This window comes from Oncorhynchus clarkii, chromosome 6 (genome assembly GCF_045791955.1).
Source record: "Oncorhynchus clarkii lewisi isolate Uvic-CL-2024 chromosome 6, UVic_Ocla_1.0, whole genome shotgun sequence".
In the NCBI taxonomy this organism is placed as follows: domain Eukaryota; kingdom Metazoa; phylum Chordata; class Actinopteri; order Salmoniformes; family Salmonidae; genus Oncorhynchus; species Oncorhynchus clarkii.
Genome location: NC_092152.1, coordinates 67,833,189 through 67,843,983, shown reverse-complemented (window position 1 = coordinate 67,843,983; position 10,795 = coordinate 67,833,189).

Here is a 10,795-nt window from a genome sequence, read left to right as displayed (position 1 = left end):
AGGAGAGAGGATGCCGGACAGTGCAACAGGTAGGCTGTAGCAAGCAAAAACCAAACACACCGACGGCTTTTTCCTCCACCTACACAGTAAGCTACTTGGGCTACATTCGTCGGTCAAAAGCATTGGTAAAGAACCCCCAATTGAAATAGATTGAAATAGATATATTGTACCATTTATATATTTCCCATAAACCATGACCTTTACATTATATATTTATTCACGATTCCTAGGATTAGGATTGAGCAGCTGTAGTGCACCGCTATCAAACGGATTTGCAGTTCATTATTTGTAAAAACGTCTTCTACTTTGCTTTCCGATAAGTAGGCTATATGTAACCATTGCCATTTCTGACATCATTTATTATTGCTTTATGTTACTTCCTGATAGATAAACCATCCATAGCACACACACAGCACCGTCATCTCCGGTTCAGCGCCACCGATGTGGACAGCTCCTTTCGCTATGGTGTTGGTTGTAATTGGCCTGTTAGTTTCACACTGTAAATGATCCACAGTAAACACAAAACTAGCAGAAATATTTTATACAAATCATATTTGCATAACAATTGCAGGTTAACGAGTATACCTGTTCATTGTTCCTGTTTAACCAATTGAAGTGGCAGAACAGGGCAGCTGTACTTATTGATGCATTATGTTAAACTGGTTGAGAAAATGAGTAGCATATAATATGAGCAAACATTTTTAACAAACAGGTTGGTTAAATTAATTCAGTGGGTTTGGTGTAGTTATTTGGAACCAACCAGTATACATAAATGTAGAAATTAACCAAACCAATTCATGCTAGGAGTCAATCTTTGATGGCTGATTGTTTGTGGAGAAATGATTTATGATATTGATGCCTCTGGCCCCCCCAAGGCTAAACAGATATGTGCAAGCAGGGATGCATCTGCCAGGAGCACATCGCGCTAAATTCAGTCTCAGCTCTAACCTTGAAGAGGGCAATCTGCTTCTGAAAGAGCAGCTCTTTTGAAGCGCCACAGGGTACAGAAACACACACACACACAAATACAGGTCTAAATGGATTATATGTGTGTGTGTGAGAATGGATGCCATTTACAGAGATACATTTGAAGTGCAGTCCCAGTAGTTAATGCCCAAGTGGCCGGTTTGTATGTGGGTCCCCATGGAGCCCAGGGGAGGAGACCCAGCATCTGAACTCTCCTTTCATCAGCCTGTCAGGGCAGGGAGCTGGTCACCCACACTGAGAAAGAGCACCCAGACTCCTCATCACCACACAACTCGGATATTTAAAGAAGAAATTCACAACAGCCGAGATGAGACAGGAAGGGAGAGCAAACATTCACTCCAAATGCACTAATCTTTCTATGCTCCAATAAAAACAAACAAAGGATAGAAAGTGAATCATGTGTCTAAGCATATCCATCCCTGTTGGTTTGTGACGATAGATTTTTCACACAGCTTTTGGTATCTTAGAATACATTTCCATGGTTTCACGGAAGCAGAAGGGAAGGAGAAAAAGTGTGAACAGTATCTATGGAGAAGGAGGTGAGGTGGCAGTGTGGATGCATGGTAGAAGTCTGTTATACAGTCAGTTTGGTGGATAACATGTAGTCAAATCAAATCAAATCAGAGTTGAAGCTCAGTCCTAATGTAATGCAGAGGAGTGGGGAAGGAACGTGGCAGATCTGACGCCAGATGGATGAGTTGAGAGTCAGTCAGTGTGGCTGTGTGCCCAGAGAGAGTCACCAAGGCTCTCAGAGGACCATATATTCACTTACTGACATGGACACCATGGCCCTAACCCCCCAGCCGCTGTCTCTAACCAACACACTCATTCCCAGGCATCCACACATCATAATATTACTACGGTACTCACATATCTCTCATATCCCTCTTATGACTGACTACATCACCTCAACCCCCAACCTTTTCTACACACTTACCCCCACCATCACCTCCAATCACTCTCCCCCACACCTTGAACACCCCCCACCACCCCAATCTATCACCCTGCATCTACCTGTAACCTTCATAACCCATCCCCCCCTCCATCCCATCCCTACCCCTTCTGCAACAGCAGCCTACACTTCAACCCCAGAATCGCACCCCACCATCACTTTGATATACCTCCTGTGATGTTATTGTAAAAATATATATATATGCTGATCCTAGTTCTCATGAGTAAAGTAACGTTCCCTATACTTTCAATGCATTTTTACGCAAAAGGTGGGTTAACGGCCATAATGTGTGTTTACCTTTCACTACACCACTGTATACCTCCATCCCTGACTCCCCCCCCCCCCCCTCCCTCCATCCCCCAGCACCTTACTTTCCCTGAAATTTGTTTTATTACAGTAACAAGAGGGCTGCGCTTTAGAAATCAGTAGAAAGTCCCTGAGCTTGTCTTCTTCACGCCCGTCAGAGTGTAAAAAAATCCACTCTAAAATACATCTGGCACAGAAAGCATCTTACACTAGACGGGGTATCGTACGCAATAACGAGGTAAAACGATTTGGAGAGCGTGCAGTGCACACTGAGTCACCATAGAGCACATCCATTGGGGAGGGGGCCAGGGGGGCGGGGAGGGGGCCACTGCCCCCAGTCTTCTCTCCTGCTGAGGCATGGCTGTGGGTGGTGAGTCGCCAGGCTCCAGCTGGCCTACTGTCTGTGGCAGCAGCTCTGGTGCAGGAGTGGAGATAGATCACTGCCCTACACATGAACAGGGTCACTGATAGCACAGCACCTGACATGAAATTATACACTAAGTGCAATGAAACATGGAGAATACAGAATGAATACAGCGGACAGTTGCAGTCGGGCTACACCTAATGTCTTTTACTGTCATTTGATCATACACCAGCAAAATGTTATTTCGGTTAGTGTCTCCTGAAAATGGGATCAAACTGCCGATCCTTTGAGGTGACGGAGAATTGTAATCGAATGTGTATTGACCCAAAGGTGTTTTTATTTGAATTGCTGGGTAATTTATAAGAGAAAATACAGTATGGATAGCCTGGGGATGTGGTGGATTTGATTTCCCTGCACCGCGTGTCAGCAGCTGTAAGATAAGATTTAATATTAGGACCTACAGGATTTCTTCCATTGTGCAAAATTCAGTTTCTAGAAAGAAAGAAGAAGCCACATATTTAGAGCTTGTTTCCAAAGGCACCCCATTGGCCCATAAGATTACCCTTTAATACAAAACAAAATAAATATACACAATGATAAAAATCTATTTAGATAATGATCATTCTTAATTCAATACTAGGGAGGCTCTCTAGGTAGGACATGTACAGTGTTGTTGGGAATCACTCCATGTAGATGAGCTACAGTAGAAAATCATTCAATTGCAATTACAGCAACAGTGTGCACTGCACTCTCTCCCAAACATTTTTTCTTGTTTTAGAGTACGATTCCCCGTCTAGTGTAAGATTCTTTCTGTGCCAGATGTATTTCAGAGTGGATTTTTTACACTGACAGGCGTGAAGAAGATGAGAGCACAGGGACTCTGGACTGATTTCTAAAGCGCAGCCCTCTCGTTACTGTAATAAAACAAATTGTTCATGTAACTCGACAGAGACCTCAGGGGAGACATCATGCTTGAGTAGTAAAGAGAAGCTGAGCTGTGCTCCAGTCATAGCAGACACTGGATCGTGTGCTGTTTCTAGAGCTCTGATACCTCCTCAGATCTGCCGACAGGCCACAGGCAGGTATTCTATTATTACATACAATAAGAAACAACAACGCCCGCATGTTCCCATGCCACTGTAATGTTAGTCTGTCAAACTTCATTTCAGATTGATTTGAGCTGTTTTCTGAGCCGTTTGCTGTCACTCGCGTAAAGATGAAGCCCCTGGGAACAGAGTGAAAGTAGTACCTAGGGCCATAAGGGATTATTTAGTGGTGGATTGGGGGGGGGCTGTCTTGGCTCCTAACTCCCAATGTACTCCTGACAGTTATTCCCTCATCAGCTTCTTAATGTGAGATCAATAGGGAAGCCCCCACCAGTGTTTGTGTGTACCTGCATGCATGGGAGTGCCTGTCTGTTTGTTCATCTGTTTGTGTGTTTCTGTGTGTGTGTGTTTGTGCATGCACATCATGCAGTATGTATGTATATCTGTGTTATCGGAGATAGGGGAGGGTCTGTTTGTCTCCATAAGTCTCTCCACTAATCAGAGCCGCTCCACGCCTGTGGAGATACAGAACTAATGAAACGAGGGGTGAATAAAATGCCATTTAAGAAATTCCTGCCATGTTCCCTGCTGACAGGGCTGGGTGATGGGATGTTATAATGGAGTTAAGGTGAGGCCAAAGAGCTGCCCTAAGGGCATGATTATTCTCACTCAGAGTTATTGAATTAAAGTCTCCCTCATCCTCATTTCAGTCTGGTTCTGGAGAACTGGAATGCTTTTTTCTTTTTACACCTGATTGTTTGGCCTCAGGGAGTCGGTTTTATCTTTCTCCCCCATGCCAGGTGCATGCTGGTCTAGTCTGTCAGTGTTACTTGGAATCAGAATGTTTACAACTGCACTGTCTAGACATTGTGATTTTAAATGTAACGACATATACTGTATCTAAGTGTTCTTCCTCTTTTGTTCACCATTCTACATCTTATGTCGAAAGGAGAATGTGAAATGTTCCAAGGTGGTGTATTTTAGTCACGGGGTCAAGCCGAGACAGGAAGAAACATGCTTTTGTGTTTGTTATTTTCTCCTTTTTTGTGTTGATGCAAAAAAAAAAAAGCAAATTGCCAGCATTTTATGAATCATAGTCTGCCATAATCATAGGCGCTCTAGTTGAACATTAGTTTCCATTCAAAGCGTACAAGGACAGAATTGGCCCTGGCCCCTCTCTGCCCGCTGCGTCGGTAATTGTATAGAGGACAGGCCTTCATTTGAGCTGGAGAGCATAATTCAGCCGGCTTTAATAATGCATTACCATTCCATGCTGCACCTATTAGTTCTGCCAGGACTCCAGCAGAAATAAGAGGAACATATTCCAGACCTTTTTCCTCATGAAGACCCCAAGTAAATATATAAATGGATGCAGAGGCAGGCTCTGCTATTTTGAACGAGTCTCTCATATTCACACTAGCGGCTGGCCCTATTATGGTTAATATATATTTAATTGGGAAAACGTATTTGATACAAGTCAATTTCCCTCTCACAGTGGGACTCCTAATGTAATACATTACCCATGGCGGTGGCAAGTTACCCTTTCCTCCCCAGCCAAGTCTGCTCCCATTGAGTGGAGCTGACTCCCATACAATGCTATCCAATTATGACCTCTGCTTTTGTTTGTGATAACCCAAGCAGTTCCTTATGCAAAATGAATGGGACTTGAATATAGGCTAATCAGGCCAGTTAGCACACAGCCAAACCCGTCAGTGGGGGTAATGACAAAAAGCTATTTAGAGGCTAATAATTATATATTCATTGATATAGAATGATGTGTTTGTGTAGGCGTGTAGACAAAGAGAAAGCAAGAGGGATGGAGAAGAGTGGAGAGACGGTATTGTGACTACTTAGCCTTAGACCATTTCAAATGAAGCCGATTAGCCACAGTTCCAGTCAGAGGCGGCCAACACAGCTCCATACTACCTGCTGAGATCAATGGGGAATCATTCATTTACCCAAGTGCCTTATTTCACATTGACTCGTTTAAAATTCATGGACCCAACTCCCTTTCAGCACCTTTTCAGCATCCAGACAGGTTGAACTGTCTTTGATGAGCAAGTTGCTAACTTAACACTGAAAGACTGTTATACTTCTGCTACTCAGTATGTTCCGACCGTTAAACAGAATGGCTAAATATTCATCTGGGAGAATAGCGGGTGAGGTATCATGTCCTATTTGAACTCTTTATTTCTACTTCAATGCATCCAATCAAGAGATCTGATCGTGATTGAAAGTATCTTAGGAAAATGATGTGCATAAACACGGTCTATTGCACATTTAGTTTCTCTGTGTCCCACCTCGTCAGTTGGACGATTGGTTGCACTCTGCATTAGATGCAGTTTGAGCGTTTACAAGGACACCCTCTCTCCATTGATGGGTTTTATTAGACTCAGAGTGATGTGGCTGTATTGACTGTGTCCTTCCTGACCACTGAGAGAGGAGGGGGACACAGGTGACAGTCTCTGGAAATGAAGGACAATATTAAGGATTTGGGAGGGACTGCCCACTCACAGGAAAGGGCATTGGGATTTTACACCATGACATTATTAACTTCTCCAAAACAGGATTTGTAAGGGCACATAGAGTCTTAATAAACAATTCAAACAGTTCAGTAGCTATAACTGCAGTCTTGAATTTATTTGTCTTAATTACCTATTAATTAATACAGGTGATAAATTAAATCTTACAATGTATCTGGCTGGCCCTGATCGAGCTTGTCATGTCTTTTTATTTTCCCTAGGGAGATGGCACTGCATCGTGACTCAAGAGGGCTACCATCCAAGCTGACCTTACAGAACTCTACAACAGAAACGGAGCCACAGCTCAAGGTGAAGAGTTCTGACTTTTGTGGTCCTGGACACTATGGAAGACTAGTGATTTTGTTGTTGTAAATTCAGCACCCAGACAACAAGTCATAGTCTACCTCAGTGTCCAGAACTCATGCATCAATGACACCTCAAGCTTTTAGTAGAGACATAATCGTACAACGCTTAGGAAGAGGACTTTTTAAATTGTAGGATGCACTGTAACCTATTGTCATTGTGTTCTTTGACGTTTCATCATAAATTCACATAATGTAAGTGTATTACCATTAAAGAAAACTCTCCATCTTGATTGAGGCAACTTTTATTCTTCTTTTAAAATATAATGGCTTTTGTCAGTTCTGTGTTTAGGCTGCATCGGATGTTAAAATGGACACGTTTCGGCCATAGAGGCTTCAATCATCAGATGCTGATGAAGACTTTATGGCCAGCCAAAATGGGTCCATTGTGAGTGTTGATATGGAATAAATACTCATACTTAATCCTCTTCGTTCCTATGTGGAACACAAGTTTTCTATGAGAGAGCGCCACTGCTGCCGATCTCCAGCCTTTTTGGGAAATGTATTGAAATATGTTATAAAATAATGGATTATGTGTTGTGATTCCTTATCAAGTCTTAAGAAATATTAGCGTAGGTCCTTAACTTCTTCTTTAGTGTTACCAATCAGAAGGTTATTAACACTAATAACACAATGCACACACTCTGTTTACAGATATCATTCCATGGCCCTTGAGTAGCAAATAGTAAGTAGTAAGCCTTGGACAGGAAAGCCTTGTCCGTGCCAGACGGACCATAGTGCCAAATGACTCTGTATAATTTCCCAGCAGTATAGCCTTGATCAATGTAGTGAAATTCTAGACCTCTATAGAATTTTAAATACATTTGCCGCAAGGAAAGAAGAATGTATTGGTGGAAATTAGTTGTTTATTGAATTTACAGTAGTTACTGGATGCAAAGAGAGATGGACAGATATGAAATGGAAGCCTAATGACAGACATTTGTAATAGCTTTTTTAAAAATATGAATATGCATCAGAGTGTAACAATGAGAGTGGGCGTTACCTTCAACTCTGAGATCAGTGTAGGATGTTTCCATGGTTACTACCATGGCAACCTTTACCAAAAAACAGACATCAGCCTAGAACAAATCAGTATGGAATAGTCTGATTTCCATGGCCTCGAGGATCATTGTTGGTGAAACTCAACAACCCTTTCACTGTGCTGTAGAACTACATCTCTATGGAAAAGGGGCATGCTGTAGAAAGCTGGATAATTGAATGGTGCCTCAACTGAAATGGACAGACAACCAAAAAATAGACTTAACTGCTACAATAATATCAGGCTATACTGCAGGAAGAATAATCTCCAGGTCTTTTGCAACATTGAGTATCACAAATGGCCTGAAGTACAGTGAAAAGATTGAGTTCAGTTTGGTATCATCTATTATGGATTCATTTCAAAATGCGCTGTATAAAACAATGTTGGAAAAATACCTTTGGGATCATTTTAGCAGTAGTCCTCTGTCTACATTTTTCTTAGGTCATTAATTGTGCCATAGGGTTACGTTGAGTGGGTTTGAGACAGCAGCAATAGCCTACCGAAATGGCTTTCCAAACATAGATCCAATAGTCTCTAAATCAATTTCTTAAAGATCCAATGCAGCCACTTTATCTCTATATCAAATCATTTATGGGTAACAATTAAGTAACTTACTGTGATACTACAACCAAAACATGACATTTACATAAATTCTTAGTGTTATTGGTTTATTTGTAATTATTTGCCATCTTTTATTTTGGATTTGCATTCCAGTATTTGGGAAAGGTCATTTTTAATGTGACTCCAGCTGGCTTTCTGCAGAAACATGACAAACATGATCCATACAGCTCAATAGGAAAGTATTCAGATCCCTTGACTTTTTCCATACTTTGTTACGTTGCAGAATTATTGGGGCGGCAGGGTAGCCTAGTGGTTAGAGCGTTGGACTAGTAACCGGAAGGTTGCAAGTTCAAACCCCCTGAACCGGCAGTTAACCCACTAGGCCGTCATTGAAAATAAGAATTTGTTCTTAACTGACTTGCCTAGTTAAATCAAGGTAAAAATACAGATTGATTGTTTTTTTCCCTCATCAATATAGCACAATACCCCATAATGACAAGGCAAAAACACACACACACACATATGTATATGTGTATATATGTATGTATGTATATATAAACATACATACACAGTGCTGTGAAAAAGTATTTGCCCCCTTCCTGATTTCTTATTTTTTTTACATTTGTCACACTTAAATGTTTCAAATCAAACAAATGTAAATGTTACACAAAGATAACCCAAGTAAACACAAAATGCAATTTAAGTGATACTTTTATTTATTAAGGGAAAAAAGCTATCCAAACCTTCATGGCAATATGTGAACAAAGTAATTTCCCCCCTTGTTAAATCATGAATTTACTGTGGTTAATCACATTTTTTGGAAAGCCGAGTTCAATTTCACTAGCCACACTCAGGCCTGATTACTGCCAGACCTGTTGAATCAAGAAATCACTTAAAGAGAACCTGTCTGACAAAGTGAAGTAGGCCAAAAGATCTCAAAAAGCAAGACATCATGCCGCCATCCAAAGAAATTCAGGAACAGATGAGAAACAAAGTAATTGACATCTATCAGTCTGGAAAGGGTCACAAAGCCATTTCTAAAGCTTTGGGACTCCAGCGAACCACGTTGAGAGCCATTATCCACAAATGGAGAAAATTTGGAACAGTGGAGAACCTTCCCAAGAGTGGCCGGCCTACCAAAATTACCCCAAGAGCGTAGCGACGACTCATCCAAGAGGTCACAAAAGAACCCACAACATCAAAATAACTGCAGGCCTCACTTGCCTCAGTTAAGCTCAGTGTTCATGACTCAACCATAAGAAAGAGACTGCAGAAATGGCATCCATGGCAGAGTTCCAAGGCGAAAACCACTGCTGACCAAAAATAACAAAGGCTCGTCTCACTTTTGGCAAAAAAACATCTTGATGATTCCCAAGACATTTGGGAAAATATTCTGTGTACTGACGAGACAAAAGTTGAACTTTTTGGAAGGTGTGCGTCCTGTTACATCTGGCGTAAAAGTAACACAGCATTTCAGAAAAAGAACATCATACCAACAGTCAAATACGGTGGTGGTAGTGTGATGGTCTGGGGCTGCTTTGCTGCTTCAGGACCTGGACGACTTGCTGTGATTGATGGAACCATGACTTCTGCTCTCTACCAAAAGGTTTGTGACCTCAAGCTGAAGCGCACTTGGGTTCTGCAGCAGGACAATGACCCAAAACACACCAGCAAGTCCACCTCTGAATGGCTTAAAAAAAATAAAATTAAATGAAGGTTTTGAAGTGGCCTAGTCAAAGTCCAGACTTGAATCCGATTGAGATGCTTTGGTGTGACCTTAAAAAGGCGCTTCATGCTCGAAAACCCTCGAATGTGGCTGAATTAAAACAATTCTGCAAAGAAGAGTGGGCCAAAATTCCTCCACAGCGATGTGAAAGACTCATTGCCAGATATCGCAAACGCTTGATTGCAGTTGTTGCTGCTGAGGGTGGCGCAACCAGTTATTAGGTTTAGGAGGCAATTACTTTTTCACATAGGGCCATGAAGGTTCGGATAGCTTTTTCCCTTAATAAATAAAATCATCACTTAAACTGCATTTTGGGTTTAATTGGGTTATCTTTGTAATATTTAAATTTGTTTGATGATCTGAAATATTTAAGTATGACAAATGTGCAAAAAAATAAGAAATCAGGAAGGGGGCAAATACTTTTTCACAGCACTGTAAACACACACACACACACACACACACACACACACACACACACATTACTCAGTACTTTGTTGAAGCACCTTTGGCAGCGAATACAGCCTCGAGTCTTCTTGGGTATGACACTACAAGCTTGGCACGCCTGTATTTGGGGAGTTTCTCCCATTCTTCTCTGCATATCATCTCAAGCTCTGTCAAGTTGGATTGGGAGAGTCGCTGCACAGCTTTTTTCAGGTCTCTCCAGAGATGTTCGATCGGGTTCAAGTCCGGGCTCTGGCTGGGCCGTCAAGGACATTCAGAGTCGTTGTCCTGTTGGAAGGTGAACCTACGCCCCAGTCTGAGGTCCTGAGCGCTCTGGAGCAGGTTTCATCAAGATTCACTCTGTACTTTGCACCGTTCAGCTTTCCCTCGATCCTGACTAGTGTCCCAGTACCTGCCACTGAAAGATATCCCCACAGCATGATGCTGCCACCACCATGCTTCACTGTAGGGGTGGTGCCAGGTATCCTC